Here is a 20,420-nt window from a genome sequence, read left to right as displayed (position 1 = left end):
TGAGTGTAGCCAGGAGGCCAGGAGGCTGTGTTTCGAGGACTAAGATTCAAAAGGTCCCAGGAGAAGAAAGAGTCTGTTGTCCCAAGTCTGGCCAAGCCCAAGGAGCCTAGGTAAGGCAGACCACAAAGGAGATCCAGGTGGCTGGGGTGTGGCTCGGTGGGAGAACATGAGCTCAGCAAGCATGAGGCCCTAGGTTCCATCTCCAGTGAGAGATAAATTCAGGGCCAAACATCTCTGGAAGTGGGCAGATGCCCCCACCTGGTGGGCTGCTCCCAACCCGTGGCCATGCCAACTTCCTGCCCCTCCTCCTGCTCCTTGCCTTCCAAAGGACAGCAGAGTCCTTCCCTCACATCTCCAGGGACCTGCTCCTATTCCAACCCTTGGCAATACAGGACCCAGATTCCCAGAGACTCTGAGTAGATCCTCTATGGGAGTCGGGGTTCAGGACCCACAGGAAGCCTTCCAGGGCCTCCCCGACCCCAGGACCACGAAGACAAACAGCTGAGCCTCTGCGGCGGCCCGTGTTGCCGAGCTGTGGTAGGTTAAGCAACATGAATGTGTTTGACTTCAGATGTTTTCCATTTAGGTCAGGATGTGACCCCATCATACATCATGGAACATCTACTCTGTGATATCTTTCAATCATGAGAGATAGGAGAGACTGACAATCCACAACCCCAGGGTTATTAAGGATAATATTTTGTTTGAGTGCCTGACATTGTGAGAGCGTCTACCCTTGGGACTCACATAACCAAGACGACCACCTGTTAAACTGAGGCCCGGAGATCGGTGACCAAGCAGAGTTGCAGTCGCAACATCGCAGCAGCCTGGGCTGGGTCTCCCTGGGGAGGGAAGCAAGCAGAAGGAAGGAGGAAGGCCGAGAAGCTGAGGCAGGGAGGGAGCAGGAGGGGCTGGGAGCAGAGGAGAGGAAGGGAAAGAGAAACAAACGGTCAAAGGAGACCCTGGGAAGCAACGAGAAGCTGACACAGGGCCGTCAGCAAGAAACGAGAGAACAGGACAGGGAGAAGGGAAGCGAGGGCAGCAGAGGGACAGAGGGCGAGATAGGACACCAGTGGAGGTGGCCAGAGGTGATGGCACATCCCCAGCCTCCTTCTGTACCGTGGGGTTAGTGGGGTTGGGGGTCCCAACTCGCCCGAGGTCACCAAGTACATCTTGCCAGAATGCGAATTTGACTCAATTTTGCTGGAAGGAAACTGACTTGGAACCCCAAATCCTGGGGTCTCCAGAGAATGAGAAGAAAGAAAAAGGTTTTAATTACTTTATTTTTTGAATAGATAATACAGGCACATGGTATAAAATTCCACAAGTACACAAAGGTCAATAACTGCTCAGTTCCTCTTCCACAGACAGTCTCACCTGTTACCTGGTCCTGGTATGTCCGTCTAGAGATGGCCTAAGCAGACACAAGTGTATAGATCAATAGTCTTTTTAAAATTTTGCACAGAAGGAATCACACTAAGCACACTGTACTTCCCCTTGTTTCCCCACCCCGAATCCACTCCACATCAATGCCTTGCCCTTTTTAAGGACTGCAGAGTATTCTACTGTTTAAGTATACAGGTGACCCCTTACTTATGATGGCTCAACTTAGGATTTTTTTACTTTATGATGGTATGAAAGGGATGTGCATTCAGTAGAAACTTCTACGGAAGTTCTTCAAATGTTGATCTTTTCCCCCTGTGTCCCCCTGTGTCGGGGTGCTTTACACTGAGCTGCATCCCTGGCCCCTTTTTGTTTTTAATTTGAGACAGGATCTTGCTAAATTGCTCAGCTGGCCTTGAACTTGTGATCCTCCTGCCTCAACTTCCATAATAGCTGGGATTACAGGTATGCACGGTGCTCAGCTTAAATTTTGAATTTGGAATCTTTTCCAGGGCTAGTGATGTGTGACCTGAGACTCTCTGGATGCTGGGTAGTGGCAGCCACTGCAGTCCCCGGTCACCATGAGATCTTGAGGGTGAAGGCTGATGCTACAGCGCACTGTGTTGCTGAGCTAGGATGTGTAGTAAGTGAAGTGTATTAACTGCATTTTGAACTTAGCAATCAGTTCACCAGGATGAAGAGGAGCATCTGTGTTCTGATTCTTTGGGGGAAACAAAGGTCTTGAGATATTGTCTGGTTGTCCCCAAATTCCTGGCTCAAGAGATCTTTCTGCTTCAGTCTCCTAAGTAGCTGGAACTTTAAGTGTGTTCCACCTCATTAGGCTGGGATATTTTTAAATCATGAAAGACAGCATTCATATAAAAGGACACATAGGGGCTGGCGTTGTGGCTCAGTGATGGAGCACTTGCCTAGCATGTGTGAGGCACTGGGTTCGATTCTCCGTACCACATATAAGTAAATGAATAAAATAAATGTCTATCAACACCTAAAAAATACTGTTAAAAAGGGCACATAAAATATTTATGTACAATTTAATTATAAAGCTAACACCTATGTAAATATTATCCAGGTCAAGAAATAAAACATTGCTGGGTGTGATGGTATATACCTGTAATCCCAGTGGCTCAGGAGGCTAAGGCAGGAGGATCACAAGTTGGAGGCCATTCTCAGCAATTTAGTGAGGCCCTAAGCAACTTAGTGAGACCCTATCTTAAAATTTAAAAATAAGAAGGTTGAGGATGTGGCTCAGAGGTAAAGCACTTGTCTAGTAATGTGCAAGGCCTGGGTTTGAACCCAGCTCTGAAAAAAAACAGAAAAGGAAAACAAAAGAAATAAAATTTGCCAGTATCCCCAGAGCATCTCAAATGTCCCCTTACTTCCTGCTAGATGTAACTCTGTCCTAACTTTTTTAGCAAGTATTCCTTACATTTGTTTCCCCATGGTCCTGGGTGTAGACCCCAGGGTCTTGTGCATGCCAGACAAGTGCTCTCCCACCCAGCTGCACCTCCTCTCCCATTTCCTTACTTTTCTTTATAAGCATCTCTGACACTATAGTTTAGTTTTTATCTTGACAGATTTTACTCTTCAGAGGAAGAGGAGGATGGTGTTGGTAGCCTTTGGGGTTCTGCTGCTGCTCCCACCATGTCGTTGCGCCTTGCTGTGGTGCACTGTCATTGCTGGACACTTGGCCATGATCATGACTGATGCAGGCAGTCCCTTATTGATGGGCCTTTGGTGTTTCCAGTCCTTTGCTATTGCAATAAGGCTGCAATCAATAAAATGGTGTAAATTACATATACGCATGTTTAACACATATACCGGCATGCATAAGCATAGGATAAATTTCCAAAAGTTGAGTTACTAGGTCAAAAGGCAACGCACTTTTAATTTTGAGATATGTAGGTAAGTCGATAGATATTGTCACACTGACCTTAATAAAACTGTACCTCTTACCCTTCTAGCAGCAGGGCATGACAGTGCTCTTTCCCCACCCTGTTGGACACGTGGGTGACCTGCAGAGTGACAGGGAGGCCAGGCAAGCCTGGGGTGGGGTGGCCCTTTGCCCCCACTGGGACGGTGGCCAATGGGGGTTGGCTGGCGCTAATGCAATTGCAGGGTCGGCAAGCAACAGGAAACGGGCAGGCGTCCCCAGTGCTTGAGTCCACAGAGGGGAACATGACCCCCGACCTCACAAACCCCTCACCTCGGCCTAAAAGAGCTGGAAAATGAGGAAATGTCACCCCTCCCATTTTCCTATGGAGATATGACAGCGCACATTCAAAAACACAGGCCTCACACCCAGGGCTGGGAGAGCTGACCAGAAAGAGCTGAGGCTGTGCACAGAAATGGTGTGCACAGAAATGGCTGTCTTGCAACTTCCTCTCAGGGTTGAGACACTTGGGAAAGGATTCTGGGGCCCCAGCCTGGGTCGTTTGGGCCCCTTAGAGCTCCCCAAACTTTGGTCACAGCACTGGGCTGGCTCTTTAGAGCTTTAAGATGACCAGCAACTATTGGCTAGGGCCCTCACATGCCAGGTGACAGGGAAAGGAAGGCCTTCGCACCTCTGCCCTCATGGGTCCTGCTCTTGGGCAGGAGAAGAGAGCCATGAACACAGTAGATAGGTGTGTTCCACTACGTGTCAGAAGGTAACAACCACGAGGAAGGGAGCCCATGTAGCTGGGAAGGGAGATGGTTGCAGTTGGGAGAAACCTGGACTAGGGGGCGGGCTGTGGTATTAAAGAAGGTCACATTTGAGCAATCCCTGGAAGCAGGTGAGGGAAGGAACCTAACAGATATCTGGAAGAAGAGTTCCAAGCAGGGGCCAGCTAGTGCCGATGCCCCAGGAGGGCAAGAATGTCCCTGTGAGCAGAGCCAAAATGGCGGGAGGTGAGACCAGACAGGACCAGGTCTGGTCGGACGCTGGAGGTGAAAGCGTGGAATTTGGATGTGTTCTCTCTTATCCAAAACTAGAGTTGGTGCCATTGTCATCCCTGTGAGCCACGGAGGCTCAGAAGCGGCTGTGACTGGCACAGAGTGGCTCAGTCAATTCAGGCTCAGGGAGATCTACACTCAGGTGTGCCTGAGACCTTGACCCTAGCTTGAAACCACAGCAGATGCTCCTGAAGCACATGTGGGAGATGACAAAGACAAGCCAGGTTGTCCCTTATGGAGCCCCTATTGTCTACCTGCCTTGACACTTTCCGACTTCCTGTGTTCCTATGGGGCCCGACTTATCAGTGCCACTTTACAGATGAGGGAAATGAGGCTCAGGGAGGTGAGGGGCCCTTGCCCAAGGGCACATGGCTGGCAAGTGGGGCCAGAGCTGCTGCAGATCTGACTGGCCCTAGGGCCTGTGTTCTCCAGTTGTCCCTGAGTCTCTCACGGGTTTTCCCTGCCTAAGAGTCTTCCTTAGCTCTCAAGCCTCTAGGCCTGTGCTGGACCCCCAAATGCTGGGAGCCACCAGCCTTTCCCCTCCTCCACTTGAGGGCAGCCCCACCCCCATCCCAGCCAGAAGACTCTACTCAACATTCCCAGAACCTCTTTCTCAATCTCCCACAGCCTTTGCTCACAGGCCCACGTCCTTCCACACCCTGGGGCCTCTTTCAAGGCTCACCTCCTCCAGGCTGCCTCCCCAGACTGCCCGCTTCCCAGTTTGCCCCATCTCTCTCCCCAGCCCTGCCTCAGTCTTGCCTTCCACTCTGCCCCAGCTCGTGGCTCCTGGTGCCCCAGACCCAATAGCCAGCGGGCACAAACCCCCAGATGCAGCCTGGCCTCCTCTGAGTCCGGGGGCTGGGATTCAAAGGCCCCCCTCCACCACACCCTCATCTCCAGCTGACCAGGCTTACAGATGGGGAGCTCACCTCCTGGCCACATCACTCAGCCTCCGGTACCTCAAACCCACCGCCACCCACAGCGACTTCCGTCTGCTCACCACGGGCAGCACCCCGCCCCCCGCTAGCTCCCTGAGAAGGAGCTGGTTCCCCACCCCAAACCCCTCCTCTGTGGAGCCCCCTTTACCATCCTCTGCCCTCTGGTTCCCCTGATTTCTAAGCTCACCAGGATCTTCCCCCAGGGATTGGCCACAAGGCCTCCGGTGAGTCCTCCCCTCTCTCCAGAGCTCAGATGCCCGCTTCTACAGGCCGTGGAACGTGCTAGGTCAACTGAAAGCCACTCTGTGCAAGTCTTCACCCAGCATACAGTAGGGTTCCAATTAGTGCATGTATCCTCTGTTGGCCTTTACAAGTGCTTACTGAGCCCTGCAGACATTAAGAATGCATCTCTGAAGACCTTAAATCCTATCCCTGACCCTCCCTGACCCTCCTCTCCACTCCATGACTGAGAGCAAGACACTTTCCTGGGCCTCAGTCTCCTCATTTGCAAAATGGGAACAATACCTCCTGAGCTTCCGAGAACGCAGGTATGATGTCTCTGTGTGACCAGGGACCCGCCAGAGAGAAGGAGGCTCAGCCCTGTCCTCAGGGCTCAGCATCTCCAGTCCTTGGCCCTTCCGAGCTACCAGCCCAGGCACTCCTGCTCCTGGGAAGAGCAGAATGTGGGGAGCCAGGAAGCTGGGGGAGAGCCCCGAGGCAGCCTCTCTGCCCGCTGGACAAGGCCCACCAGCCCTGAGGCAGCCTCTCTGCCCGCTGGACAAGGCCCACCAGCCTGGGGTCAAAGTTGCACGTCTCGGGCTGGGGAGACAGCTCAGTTGGTAGAGTGTTGCCTTGTAAGCACAAGGCCCTGGGTTTGACCCCCAGCACCCCGCCCCCCCCCAAAAAAAAAGAGTTGTATGTGTCTCTCACTCTCCTTGAGCAACCAGCTGTTGGGAGGAGAAAACCAGCCCCAGGGAAGGGCCCAGGTCTGGAGTAGGGACCCTGTGATAGGAAGAGCAAAATTCTTTGAAAAGAAGAAAAACTAAGAGTTACTGAGTTCTGCCACAGGTTCAGGGTACAATGTCTTTACAACAAGGCGGCAGGCAGGAGTCATCTCCATTTTCAAGATGGGAAACCGGGCTCATGGTGGAGGCTTCCACCTGCTCCAGGCCACACGGATTAAGGGTCAGGATCAGGACTGACACCCAGGCTTGTCTTCCCCCAAAACCTGAGCTCAGCCCAAAGCTGCCTTAAGTCTTGTGTGTGGAGGAGGTGAGGGGAGTCGGTGAGGTCAGTGAAGGGGGTGCTGGATTCAACTCAGAGTCTGTGGGGCCCAAGATCAGTGCAGAGTGACCCAGGGGTCTGGGCCAGGGCTAGGGGCAGCCCAGGGTGCTGGAGCAGGAGGCCCAGACCTGGAGGGGTTAACTGCATGAGGGGCCTGAGTGAATCAGAGGCTCCGCAGGCTGCAATGGAAATTCCCTGTGCATGGCGTGTGTGGTCACCCAGAAAAGGGAAACGGTGCTTTTCGGAGCAGAGGACAGCGGGGGCTGGAGCCTGGGAGCAGACGCCTGCCGGGTGGGGCTGGCAAGGGTATTATGACCAAGGAAGCCTCACCTCTGGGTCTGTTTCAGGCCCTAGGAGAGAAGAAGGAGGTGAGGAGCCACCAGGCCAGACGAAGCCCTGTCATGCCATGGCATGTCCATGGGCCTTGACGGATGGGTAGGAGTTCACAGCAGGGGAAGGCGCTCCAGGCCAGGGGAGCCGCTGAAGCCAAGGCACGGGGCTGTGACTCAGCACGGAGCTCCTATCCACCCAGATTTTGCTGGGGAACGCCTTCCTGCCTTCGGGCCCATCCCAGGCTGTGCCTCTCCCTATCCCAGGCAGCAGCCTGCCGCCTCAGTTTCTCTCTTGAAGCTCTCAGGACTTTGTGCTCATCTTCAGTCCCCATAGGGCTATGGATTCCCCAAGGGCAAGGGCTGAGCACTAGCCACAGAGACGACTCACACCAGAATGGACTGGGACCAGGTATTTGTGACCAATCACAAAATTGGAATCTGAGGCTCCGAGAGGCAAGGTAGAACTCCGTTGGCCAGCTGCCTGCGGCAGAAGGTGCTCAGCCAGGGGTTTTCCTCAGCTGGGATGTGGCAAGAGTGAAGGAATGGGGCAGGGCCAGGGGCAAAGACAGGGGCCAGTAGGCACTGACAGCTGGGTCAGGGAAGGCGATGCGACCTGTGGTCCAAGGCCTGAGCTTCAGACCCCTCCACTGGAGCCCTTGTCCCAACACTGGGAAATGTCCATCCTTCCAGGACAGAGACAGGTATGCAATGGAGCCAAGGTCAGCCGGAGGGAGAGAGCATGGGTTTAGATTTTCCTTGTGGAATCCAGAATCTCAGTCCGGACATTTTTTAGTTTTGCAGTCTTAGACACGTGGCTTTCTCTCTGAGTCTCAGTTTCCATCTAACGACAGAGATAAGGAGCAGGCCTTTTCGGAGGTAGAATACAGACTGATGTGAACTGTAACCCTCTGTACCAACTCGAGGGAGACTCTACCACCAGCATGGTATTCTGCTGTTTCTCCTTGGAGCCTGCTGCAGCACCAGCCCACCTGCCAGATCCTACGCAGAGTTGAGCTATGGTCTCCAGCCATGTCCACCTGTCCCCGTCCAAACTGCCCTGCACAAGGGCCTATGACCCACACCAGCCTGATGAGGGGGCTGACATCCAACAAGTAGAGTGATGATCTCCAGCCCAGAATCAAGCCCTCAGAAGGCCCAGGTGCTCTGGTTCCAGGGAGCACACCAGATATCATGCCCCCTACTTGTCTGCTGTGAAGGTCAAAGGCACCCATAGAAGCCGCCCTCAGGCAAGGACCAGCAGCAGCGTGGCGCCCATTGGGGTTGGAGCTTTTCCAATCATGAAGGGGAACTGAGAACTGTGGGAATGTGCTTCATGCAGGCCAGGGTGGGCTGGGTCCAGTGAGAGGGGTCTGCTCGGAGGAGCTCAGACTGATGGGGTCCTGGGATGAAGAGGAGAAGGGGACCTCCGGGCAGGTGGCTATAGGGCTGGGGGTCACCATGGGGTAGCTTCAGGTTGTCCAGAGCTGGCCAGGCAGTGGGAGGTTGGGGTGCTGTGTGGGGAAGGAAAGAGGAAGCCGTGGGGAGTGGGGGCTGCGGGGATGGAGTGGGAGTGGGGGCTGGGGGCCTGGAGCCACTTTGGCCACAGCTACTTCACTTCTCGGGGTTTCGGTTTGTAAATAGCTGCTGGCTCTATGCGGGCAGGATAGGCCCTGTCCTTTCTGTGGCCTGTGTCCAGAGAGGCCCAGGTCTAAAGAGCTGCAGATGCTCCAGCATGGAATTTGAGGCCCTCAGGAGGCATCCAGCCTGTCTAGCCTTTGGCTCAGGTGGGTGGGTGGGTGGGTTCTGGTGGCCCCACACTGGGCAGCCTGACCTGTGGTCACTGAAGTAATGCAGCTGGGCCAGACTTGCTGCAGAACTTGATGACTTGGCCACATGGGGCTTATTTATAACTGGGCCTCCGTGGCCAGAAGCAGCTGCTGTGCCGCAGACTCAGCACTCAGGGCACAGGATGATGAGGGCCAGGCTGGCCCGATGGCCCCTCAGCTTAGGCTTCAGGATCTGGGGGATCTCTGAGGCCTCTTTGGCTGGAGCCAATCCCTGTACTGTGAGGTCAGATCTTGGGATTTAGGGGGAGCTACTTGTAGGACAGGCATCTCAGAAACTCCTGGATCAAGAGAATGGCTGAATTCAGTCAGTGGACTGGTCAGGCTCCAGGGGGCTTGGGCCCTGGCCTTCCTGCAAAGATGTTCTTCCTCCAAAGGCCAGATGCTGTCAGCAAACTCAACAAGAAGCAAAGTCACCTCCCCTTCCCTTCTTGCAATATCAGCTTAAAACAAAACAAAACAGATTCGGGAAGAGGGCAACACTGAATCCCAAGGCCTGAACCTAAGGACGACCCTCCAGGCAGACTGACAGGTCTCCCAGGCGCCTGTGTCACACTCCAGGCGCCTCCATCCCTGTGGCAGATGGGAAGCCTGGCCCTGCCCCCACCCTGTAAATGACCACCAGTCTTCCTTTGATGGGGTGCCAGACTCTTCCCTAAAGTTTGCAGGGATAAAGAGGTTCCTACAACCTTCCTCCCATGTTTGAGTCCTTCTGAATCAACCTGTGACCCACTATTGTTCCTCTGTCCCTCAACACCCTATCTGTCCAATTAGTCCTGACCCCCCCCCCCCCCCCCCGCCATTGCCAAGCCTCGTTTCAGTTTGCCCCTCTCCCCATGCCTCTCCTACAGCCTCCGGCCTCTCCAATTCCCCTACCTAGGTCTTCACCAAGTCCCACCTCTGAGGCTCAGCCTTGGTGCTGTCCTCAAAGCTTCGCCTCTTGAAAAGTAAAGTTCAAGAATGGGCAGAAATGGGCTAGGAATTTTACCTCATAGGTGCCGTGATACTACAAAAAAGAGGAAAAAAAGGCCAGGAGTGGGTCAGAGATGGCCAGTGGCACTCAGCAAGCAGAGGACAAAGCCAAGCCCAGAGCCACGTGCCCTGACTCCCAGCCTGGAGCTCTCACCCCAGCCCTTGGGCCTCCTGGACCACTGCTTGGCCAGAGCCATGGCCCTGCCCGGCCTCTTCCTCTTGGTGGAAGCTGTTGGGGAAGGGAAGGGCAGGGGCTTGGTGTGGGGGAACTCAGGCCATCTACCGCCCAGGTCTGGGGCCTGGGGGGTTGTAGGACCACTTAGGCCCCTCTGGCCAGGGTCTGGGTGCCCAGCCTGGAGCCGCCCTGGCTGCAGCTGCCCCTGTTTCCACATCGGCAGCAGCAAGGCCGGCGCCTGAGAAAACAGGAAGCGCCCAGTCACCACAGGAAGCATGTGTGTGCCGCCTCCCCACCCCCGGCCCATTGCAAAACGCCAACAGCCCCATTACCACAGGCACCGCACAGGGGCTAGGAGAAACGCTCCTGCCACCATGCCTGCCAAGGAGCTGGACAGACTTGCCCGAGTGGGCCCAGGCCTCAGGGTGATGTCCAGCTGCGACCTGGAGGAGCCCAGAATCTCCCTGGGGACTAGAGCCTTCCTTCCTCTGGATTCTCAGCCCAATCCCCAGACTGGCCTAAGCCAGGCCTACTTTGGCCACCCCTAAATCCAAATACGGGGTCAGGGGTCACAGAGAAGCCATTCTGTGACCTAGTATTTGGCATTTGAGAGCCGCCTGGCCGTCACACATGACAAGGTCCTGTTCCCAAGCCTCACTGAGGCCGTTGACCAGAGCTCTCCACCCCATCACCCCAGGGAGCCGGCTGCTGCCAAATTCACACATGCCTCATTCTTTGCCCAGCCAAGATTCTGACCGCCCCGCGGGTCCTGCCTTTGGGAGGCTGGGTCCCTCCCCATCCTACCCTGCCTGCCCAACTCACCTCTGTTTCTGGAGACCTAGGCCCGGCCCTTGGAGGGAGATGGGAGTCCAGCAAGGTTGAGGCCGGGTGCCTGGGGAGGCCTGTGTTCCTCCAGCCCCGGGGGACAGGGAGGAAAAGAGAAGAGAGCAGAGCATTTCATGGCTATAATAAATCAAAGGGGGAAGTCAGAACAGGAGAAATAAGAAACTTCCCTAGCCTGGGCACGGGGACCTGCCAGGCAGCAGCCCCCAGACACCCCAAGGTCTTTCCTCCTTCCTCCTGCCTCCCTGGCCGGCACCCAGATCTCTCCTCAGGCGTAGTGCCCCACCTGCCCAGAGACCCTCCCTGGGCATCCATCCCTATTCACTATGCTCCCTGGACCAGGCACCTCTGTGCCCAAGCTTCCTCCTGAGAGGCACAGAAATCTCTGGTTGTGCCCATCTTGGGACGTGAAAGTCAGGCTGCCCAGTAGATGAATGACGATAGTGACCACTCTGGACCAAAGACCCTCAAGGGGCAAAGCAGGGGGTGGGGCATCCTGAGAATTGCTAGTGAGACTATTGGGCCTGCCTGGACGTGTGTCTGTGAGAGAAGAGAGTACTTCGCTGAGCAGAAGTTGGGTTGGCCCCCGACTGTGACAACAGGCAGAACCTTTACCTCAGCGGTGTCCTGCTCTTCTTCCAAACCCTGGGGGCCGGCGGTCCACAGTGCCCGCACGGGATATACACAGCCACAGGAAATAACCCTGGTGTGCTGCCCTGCCCTGAAGTGTTCACTCAGGTGGAAGACCGAGAGGGGGAACTTAAAAAATGGGGGGGATCCCACTATTAAAGAAAAGGTTGGAAACTTGTACGAGTTTCTAAGGTAAAATAAGAAATTTCAGACAAATTTTGGCTAGTTTTGGGACCACTATGAATCATGTCTCCCATGCCCCTGAGACCTTCCTCCTGTTCCTCAGCAATTGGCAAGCAAGGACGGAAGCTCCAGATGCCTCTCCTTGAATTTGTCCTGAGATGGTGAGCTCACTCCCTCACTCCAGCTCTCTGCTCTCACTGTGAGCCTCCTCTCCTCAGCCCCAGTCTTGACCTCCTGGTGATATCTCCTAGAGGCCACCAGCCTGGAGTTCTTGGGAGATAGTGACAGGCAGAGGGACCCTCTGAGACTCATTTTCCTAGTTGGAGGACCAAGATCACACCACCTCATTTGCAACCTTGTCAGACAAGAAAAGTGAACAGTGTGTAGTGTGTGACCCTGGGCAAGCGACTTCACTGCTCCGAGCCTCAGTTTCCTCATTTCAATGCCTACCTTGAAAGTCTGCAATGAGGGACAAATGAGAGGTTGTGGAATGGGGCCTCAGGGTGATCGTGTGGCCAGCATTACACCGCAGCCCGCTCCTGCCTCCTCCCAGAAGTCCCCACTTCCTCCCTCCGCTCCCTCTCACCTGCCTGAGTCAGGTGAGAACTGAGGCTCCCTTCTCTTCTCTAGCACCCCAGGGCCCCTGGCCTTACTCTGACCCTTCCTGGTCTGGGAGAATGCTGGAGCTGGGCTTTCAGCTTTTTCCCAAGGGGCTCCCTCCCCGAGACAAAGACCTGGGAGGCCCCCAACTTCTGCCCTGGAGGACTCGCCCCTCGTCAGCCAGGACTGTTTGAACAGCTGGTGGCATTCATCAGGCAACAACTTAATTCTTGCATCTGCAGGATTATTTGCCTTTCTCAGATGAGAAAACTGAAGTTCAGAGTGGCTGGTGCCAGGTCATCTGGCTAGAGCAGAGCAGTTCTGAGCTGGGTACTCAGTTCTCCTGTCAGTCAGCCCCACAGAAATTCCTTGTGAACCATGAGCAAAGTGGAACCTCTTCTCATCTGGAGAACAACTTGGAAATTTTGGAGTGTCACTATTACCCAGGCCCTTGGCCACTCCACTTCCCAGCTCTCCAACCCTAGCACTGGTTCCAGATTCTCCAGCTTCTCCTGATCCAAGCTGGAGGATGGCAGAGTTGGAAAAATTCCAGCCTCAGGTGCCCATCAAGGCAGAGATTATAAAATCCAGAATGGTGAGCAGCCTCCTGATTTAAGAAGTACCCTCTTGGCTCCCCACCCCGGGGCATGCACACACAGTGGGCCAGTAGGACTTAACCCCAGTGGTAATAAGGCAGCGTCCTCTGTGGCTAGAGCAGGATCTGAATATGAGTGGGTTTAAATCCCAGCTCTGCATCTGAGAACCCACTCCCTGGATAGGGAACCTGACTCTACTGTGGGGAGGAAAGTGGATCTCCTGTGGAAATGTCGCAGAAAAGATGTTGGCTTCTAACAGCCAAGGGCTTGGTCCCCCTCCTTGCATGCTCTTCCTTAAGCCTGATAACAGCTCTGACTCAGCGGGCACTGTGATTTCGTCCACTCCACAGGTGAGGAAGCCTAGGGGAAGGAGGCTGTCCAAAATCCTAGCCAAAGCCTGACAGGGGCTGGAACCCAGTCTGGTTCAATTCAAGTTCCATGCACTTGCACCTCACCAAAAGAGGTCTTTCCTTTGCTCCAAGAAATTGTTCCCTACCTGCCCCAGGGCTGGAAGCCCTGATGAGCAAGTTCAACCACGACTGGACAGGACTAGAGGGCCTGGTGCAGCCTGGCTGTGGCTGCAGTTCCCAGAGCTCAGTGCCCTGGCCATCAGTTGAGCTGGGACTGCTGCCTAGGCAGGTGATGGGCTAGGCCCACCTCAGCAGCCTTCCTCCACGTGCACCTGCCCCTACAACTGGGGACTTGTCTCCTTGCCACCCGTCTGGGGTCCCAATCCCACCATCCATGACTCTGGGAGAGGGGTTTGAGTCCTTCCAGGGGGCTTCAGGGGTGGGTCTGGGATGCCAAAGAAGTGGGATTTGAGCTTCCTCCCTTGTTGGGCCCCTTCCAAGGCCCTGGGTTGGGCATGAGCAATTTTGTATTCGTGATTTTGTAATCTTTTTCTTAGAGTGTCCCTCAAATTGTATAAACTTCAGGCCCCATAAACCCTAACCCTTCCCCATGGAGGACAGGAGAAGCAGCTGTTTCCTCCTCCCACTTCCTTCATGCTTGCTGGCTCTGTGGGTCTGGGCGTGAGACCCCTACCATCTACACAATGGGGAAGAGTGAAACCCTGAGAGCCAGGAGGTCGCAGCGCTGCCCACGGGGAGCTTGGTGCGCCTCTGGCGCAAAACAGGGCCACACCCCCCTCCGAGGGCTCTCACTCGCTGCCCCCCGTTCTGTCTCAGCAGCGTGTGGGGGGAGGTGGGGCTCCTACCCCCATTCTCCCGCTGAGATAACCCAGGCGTGGAGCCCTGCTGCCACTCGCCACTTGTCCAGAGCGGGGGCGTGGGCAGGACGCCCGGCCCGGGTTGGGAAGGCTCTGCCGGGGCCGAGGTGCGGGGGGCGGGGAGCGCGGCCCGCACCGTCTGGCCGCAGCACAGACCTCGGCCCTTATCTGCCCCGGCAGCTTCCGCCCCCGCCCGCCGCAGCCTGGCCCCGCCCCCGCCCCCGCCCCCGGGGCGCCGGACCAGCGCCCAGGGGAGCCGCGCCACCGCCGCTGCCCAGCCGAGCGCAGAGAGCCGGCCCCCAGGTGGGCAGCGGAAGTGATAGCCCCCCGGGGCGCCCGCTCCCCGCCCCGGGGTGCCCAGCCAACCCGGCGAGGGCTCCCCAGCCAGGCCGCCCCGCCCAAAGTGGGAAGGGTCCCTTGAAACCCCAGGAGGAACAGCGGGGCCCATCTAAGCACGGTCTGAGGGGCCCAAGACCCCCACACTCACACACCCTCCACTAGCCATGTCTTCCGAGTGGGAGGGGGAAGAGAACGGTGAAGACACCTGAGAGAAAGTGAAAAGCAAGCCACAGACCAGAGATGTCAGCCGGGTACCAGGGGACGCCACCACCCCAGAAATCCGTGCAGAATCCTTGCCCATCTTTCAGGAAAAGAGCAAGGAATCCAATGGAAACACAGGTAAAAGTCACGACGAGGCAGAAACAGGAGGAAACACATTGTCCAATAAACATCTCAGGGATGCTCAGCCTCCTTGGTGAGGAGGGAAATGCAAATGAAGACCACCCGAGATGCTATTTTACACCATTAGAAGGGCAAGATTAACAAGCCTGGCAGCACCAAGAGGTGGGGCGCAGGATGGCCGTGTGCTGCCAGTCAGAGCGCAACTCCAGATAACCACTAGGGAAAACAATCTGGTTGTGTCTTACAAAACTGAAAGATAACAGAGGCTGTCGCCCAGCAAACTCTCCCAAGCATAAAAATCCAAAGAGGCGCTCGCACGCACTTTGAGAAACACAGACCAGAATGTTCGCAGCTGCGTGTTTTGTTTTGTTTTTTAAATTTTTTAGTTGTAGATGGACACATGTCTTTGTTTATTCATTTATTTTCATGTGGTGCCAAGGATCGAACCCAGTGCCTCACGAGGGAACCGCTCTACCACTGAGCTTCAGTCCCAAGCCCAGCTGCGTGTTTTTTTTGTTTTGTTTGCGGTGCTGGGGATCAAACCCAGGGCCTTGTGCTTGCAAGGCAAGCACTCTACCAACTGAGCTATCTCCCCAGCCCCTCCCCAGCCCCGGGCTGCGTGTTTTTGAATAGAGTATCTAGAAATAGCCGAGTGCCCATTGTCAAGAATGGATCAATAAATTACTGTAGATTTACTCACACAGTGGCACACCACTCAGCCTAGCAAGCAAAGAACCCACGTGGAGCACAATATCAGAGTGACCCAGTACCACAGTGTACAATGGAGACAGCCTGAAGACAAGTCAGAAGGATTATGGAAAATAATATTCCTTAAGGACAACTCCCCAAGAAAAACGGAGGGACGGTGTGGCTTGGGAGGAGGAAGGGGAAACCTCTGCTAGCGCACCCTTTCCTAATAACAATGGGCCCTAAACTTAGACCTTCCCCCATGGCAAACCCTAAATGGAGGCACAGCAAATACTGAAACTGGGAAACAGTGGATCCCAGAATAAGAACAATGAGTTTCAACCTTTTTATAAGCACCCTCCTAAATTAAAATTTTAACCTGTACAACTAGCCCCTGGTCTAAACTGCACATACACAGCTCCCAATGATTATATCATTGTACCCTATAAAACCAAAATCCCCTCTGTAACTGCGGGCCATTTTCCCCATCTGGAAAATGGGTCCCAATAATGCCCATGTCCCCAAGAAATAAAAGCTACTCTGAATCCCTTGAGGTCTGCTTCCTGTCCTTTTGAGCTTGCAAAGTCCTCTTCTGGTGAAGGTCAAAACCAAGCCAAACTGTATCTTTATAAGTAACAATGTTGGCTCTTTCTTTCCAATACTTTTGCTCTTAGGGGAGGAGATTCTTATCTGCCTAAAAGACTCAAGACTATATGCTGAGAAAGTATTAGAACCCAGAACCTGTAATTGATTTATAAGGTGTAAAAGGAGCACATTGAAATAATCTTCCTTCTTGTACGCTATCGAGTCATGCAAAGTGTAATGGGAAATAAGCTATTCAAAATATCCACAAAAATGTAAAAAACTAGAATTAAATTTATTAATAATTATTCAGGACTCATGAAAACACTGGGCAAAACACTCTGAACAATATAAAAGAAAATTGTAGAGCAGGTTTTTTTTTTTTTTTAAATAAGAAAAAAACTAAAATCAAACAACCATATTGCCTAAATATACAGATATGTGTGAGAAAACTAAAACAAAAAAAGAGAGCGGGCTGAGGGTGTGACTCAGTGGGTGGAGCCCCTTGCGGAGCAGTGCGTGAGTCCCCTCTCCAGTACTGCAAACAAAAAAAGAAGTGAAGGGCCAATCAGATCATCACAAAATTCAGGTTCCCTCCAGCAGGAGTCAAGGAGATGCGGGGGTGGGACAGGGCAGTAACAAGTGAACAAAAATGTAAAGAAACACAGAAATTAAATTAAAAAGTGTCCTGCAAGGCGAGATGACAGTGGCATAGATGCAGAATTTCACCCCAATTTGCATACCTGTGGTAGGCACCTGGGAAAGGGAGAACTGAATTAACTTGTATAGACTTTATATTCAGAGAATGGGCAAAAGCCTGTCCATTTCCCAAGAGCCCACACCGGCAGGACAAAGAGGAAGCCTATGGACACAAGGGCCCCAAAGACACAGACACTGAAGGCCTTCAGGCTGCATGGACCAGGAAGGAAGCCTGGTAGACAGGCAGGATTTCAATTCACAGCGGGTGGAGAGCACTTCCCAGGTCTGCCTGGGGTGAGATGGGGGTTCCACTGTTTGCAAAAAGCAGAGAAGCTGCCTTACTTAGCAAGTAGTGTGGGGGTCTTGGCCCATCCAGGGGACAGTTTGCTGAGTGGGCAGAGGGAGAGGCAAGGGCCCTGGCGAGTCACTGGGCAATGTCTGGCTCAGGATTCAGGAGAGAAAGCACCCCAGGAATGCAGGAGGATGCTTAGGCCACTCTCGAACAACCTGAGAGAGGTTCCAGAAGGCAGGTCCCCTTCAGAAAGGTGGAGTCCGTGCCCTGAAGGACAGCGCGGCTGTGCCTCTCTGAGAGCCAGGTGCATTTCTGTAAGAGATTGCTGCCTGCCTGCTGATCCCCAGAAAGCCCCATGACAAGGACTGCTTTCTCCTGGAAGGCCACACTCTGGAAGCATCCATTCCCAATCCCAAGGTCTCATAGCCACTGCTTGGTCAGCAGGCCCAGGGGTGGTCTCACCTTCTGGGACCTTTTTGAAAACAGAGGTCTGCTTGCCCCCCAGTAAAGGTGCCAGAGAGAAAGGAACAACATTAAATTCAGATCTGGGGCATCCCAGTGAGGCAGGAAATGGATCTGCAACTTCCAGATCTCAGACACCTCGTGACCATGGCAGAGGCCAAACCATGTGTAGGCCCATCCCACGGGCTGAGATTTATCTGTCCAGTACCTCAACCCAGGAAATCCCTGAGGACCCCAAATCACCCAAATCATTTGATAAATGTTTCAGAAAATGCTCATTTGTACTCAGCAGGAAGAGGAGATGGTGGCCCCTAATGTATCTATTCTTTTTTTTTTTTTTTTTTTTTTTTGGTGTGGTACTGGGGATGAAACCCAAGGCCTTGTGCTTGCAAGACAAGCACTCTACCAACTGAGCTATCTCCCCAGTCCATGTATCTATTCTTTTCATTGCTTTTACATTTTCTTTATACCCATATGTCCATACACATAAAGAATATTTATTAGTATGCTGCCGGGTGCCGTGGCACAAGCCTGTAATCTTAGTGACTTGGAGGCTGAGGCAGGAGGATCACAAGTTCAAAGCCAGCCTCAGGTACTAGCAAGGCCCTAAGCAAGTCAGTGAGACCCTGTCTCTAAATAAATACAAAAATGGACTGAGTGCTCCTGAGTCAATCCCAAGCACCCAAATAATAAATAATAAATACCAAATAAATAAAAAAGGGGGTCTGGGCAGGTGTATCAGTGGTTAAGTGCTCCTGGGTTCAATCTCTACCACCAAGAAGAAGAAGGAGAAGGAGAAGGAGAGGAAGATTAATATCTAACCCTCCTATGAAACTTCTTCCCATTGTCAGTCTTAAATGCTTTGTGTGTATTCATTCATTTAATCCTCACAAGAATCTAGTACAGTAATCCATTTTATAGATGAGAAAGTGGAGACATAGGATATTAAATTATTAAATAATAATTTGCCCCAGAAATCTGACACCAGAATCTTTTTTTGCACTTTAATATTTTTATTTACATTTGTATTTATGATTATACATAATAGTGGGATTCGTTGTAACATATTGTACTTGCACGTAACATAATTTGGTCAATTTCACTCCCCAATAACCTCCTCCTTTCCTTCCCTTCTCTCCCCCCCTGACCCCCATCCTCTACTCTACTGCTCTCTCTTCTGTTTTCATGAGCTCCCTTTTACAATTACTTTCTCTCTCTGGCTTCCACATATGAGAGAGAGCATACAGCCCTTGACTATCTGAGTCTGGTTTCATTTGACTCAAAATGATGCTCTCTTCTTCCGTCCATTTGCCTGCAAATGACATAATTTTGTTCCTCTTTATGGCTGCAATTAAACTCCCTTGGTTGTAAACATGTCATATATCCTGTCTCCATTTGCTGGTTCCATAACTTGGCTTTGTGCATTGCTGCTATAAACATGGCAGGCCTGTATTGCTGTAGTGCGCTGACTTTAATTCCTTTAGGATAAATACTGAGGAGTGGTGTAGCTGGGTCATCTGGTGGCTCCATTCCTAGTCTTTGGAGGAAACTCCATACTGATTTCCTGTGGTGGTTGTACTAATTTACCATCCCACCAACAGTGCGTAAGTGTTCCTTTTGATCATTTATTGTTACTTGTATTCCTGATAACTGGAGTGAAATAAAATCTCAATGTGGTTTTAATTTGCATTTTCCTGATTGTTAAAGACACTGAACATTTTTTCACATATTTGTTGTGATTTGAATTTTTGTTTTTGAGCCTGGTAGGGTGGTGCACACCTGTAATCCCAGCTACCTGGGAAGCTGAGGAGGATTGCAAGTTGAGTCCAGGCTGTGCAACTTAGGGAGACCCTGTCTCAAAATAAAAAGAATACAACAGCCTGGGGCGAGGTTGTAGCTCAGTGGTAGAGGGCAGCTTGCCTAGCTCGTGTGAGGCACTGGGTTCAATCCTCAGCACTGCATAAAATAAATAAAATGAAGGGGTTAAAAAAAAAAGGCTGGGATGTAGCTTTGTGTAGGACCCCTGCCTGGGTTCAATTGCCAGTACCACAAGCAAAAACAAAACTTTTGAGAGACGTCTATTTAGTTCATTTGTCCATTTATCGATTGGGTTATTTATGTTTTTTTTTTTTTTTTTTTTTTTTGGTGCTAAGCTTTTTGAGTTCTTTATTCTGAATATTAATCTTCTGTTGGAATAGGAGCTGGCAAGATTTTCTCAGTTTTTTGTTTTGTTTTGTTGTGTGTTTTGTTTTGGCACTGGGGATGAACCCAGGGGCGATTTACCACTGAGCTACATCCTCGGCCTTTTAAATGTTTTCTATTTTGAGACGGGGTCTCACTAAGTTCCTTAGGGCCTTGCTAAATTGTCAAGGTGATCCTCCTGCCTCAGCCTCCGGAGGCTCTGGGATTACAGGTGTGCACCCCCACCCCCCCATCCCGCTTCTCCCAACTTTGTAGACTCTCTTCACACTTGATTCTTTTACTGTCTTGCGGGAGCTTTTTTAATTTGCTGCCATCCCATTTACTCAGCCTCGGTATCATTTCCTGCGTTTTGGGAGTTCTATTGAGGAAATCGTTGCCTTCATATATATTGTAGTATTGGCCCTGTGTTTCTGCCGGCAGTGGCAAAGTTTCTGATTTCATTCCTAGATCTCTGATGATGATCCATTTTGAGTTGACTTTTCTTTCTTTTTTCTTTTTTCCCCTAGTACTGGGGCACTCTACCACTGAGTCACATCCCCAGCCCTATTTTTTATTTTGAGACAGAGTATTGCTACATTGCCCAGGTTGGCCTCAAAGTTGTGATCCTCCTGCCTCAGCCTCCCAAGTCACAGGGATTATAAGTGTGAGCCACCGTATCAGCTTGAGTTGACTTTTGTGCAGAGGGAGAGACAGGGACCTAGTTTCTCTCTTCTACATGTGGATACCCAGTTTTCCCAGTACCATTTATTAAAAAGACTGTCTTTTCTTCAGTGTATGTTTTTGACACTTTTGACACCAGAATATTATGGTCTCGACCACCAAATCAGGCCAGAGAGAGAAAAAACAGAGAGATGG

At 52.3% G+C, this 20,420-nt stretch overlaps 1 long non-coding RNA gene across 2 annotated transcripts; it reads right to left on the bottom strand.

The window, feature by feature from the left end:
* Positions 1-2,019: 2,019 nt before the first annotated feature.
* Positions 2,020-11,021, bottom strand: LOC306639440. Of its 2 annotated transcripts, XR_013757648.1 has the most exons (4): positions 10,703-11,021; positions 5,799-5,940; positions 5,461-5,660; positions 2,020-3,169 (listed from the first exon to the last, which is right to left on the bottom strand). It is a non-coding gene; the product is annotated as an uncharacterized lncRNA (long non-coding RNA). The 2 variants fall into 2 exon arrangements; XR_013757649.1 differs by lacking the exon at positions 5,799-5,940 and having other exon boundaries at positions 10,703-11,017.
* Between the last annotated feature and the right edge of the window lie 9,399 nt (positions 11,022-20,420).

This window comes from Sciurus vulgaris, assembly GCF_902686455.1.
Source record: "Sciurus vulgaris genome assembly, chromosome: 11".
Classification (NCBI taxonomy): domain Eukaryota; kingdom Metazoa; phylum Chordata; class Mammalia; order Rodentia; family Sciuridae; genus Sciurus; species Sciurus vulgaris.
Note: the sequence above shows the minus strand (reverse complement) of the source record. Positions and strands in the feature narration are given on the sequence as shown.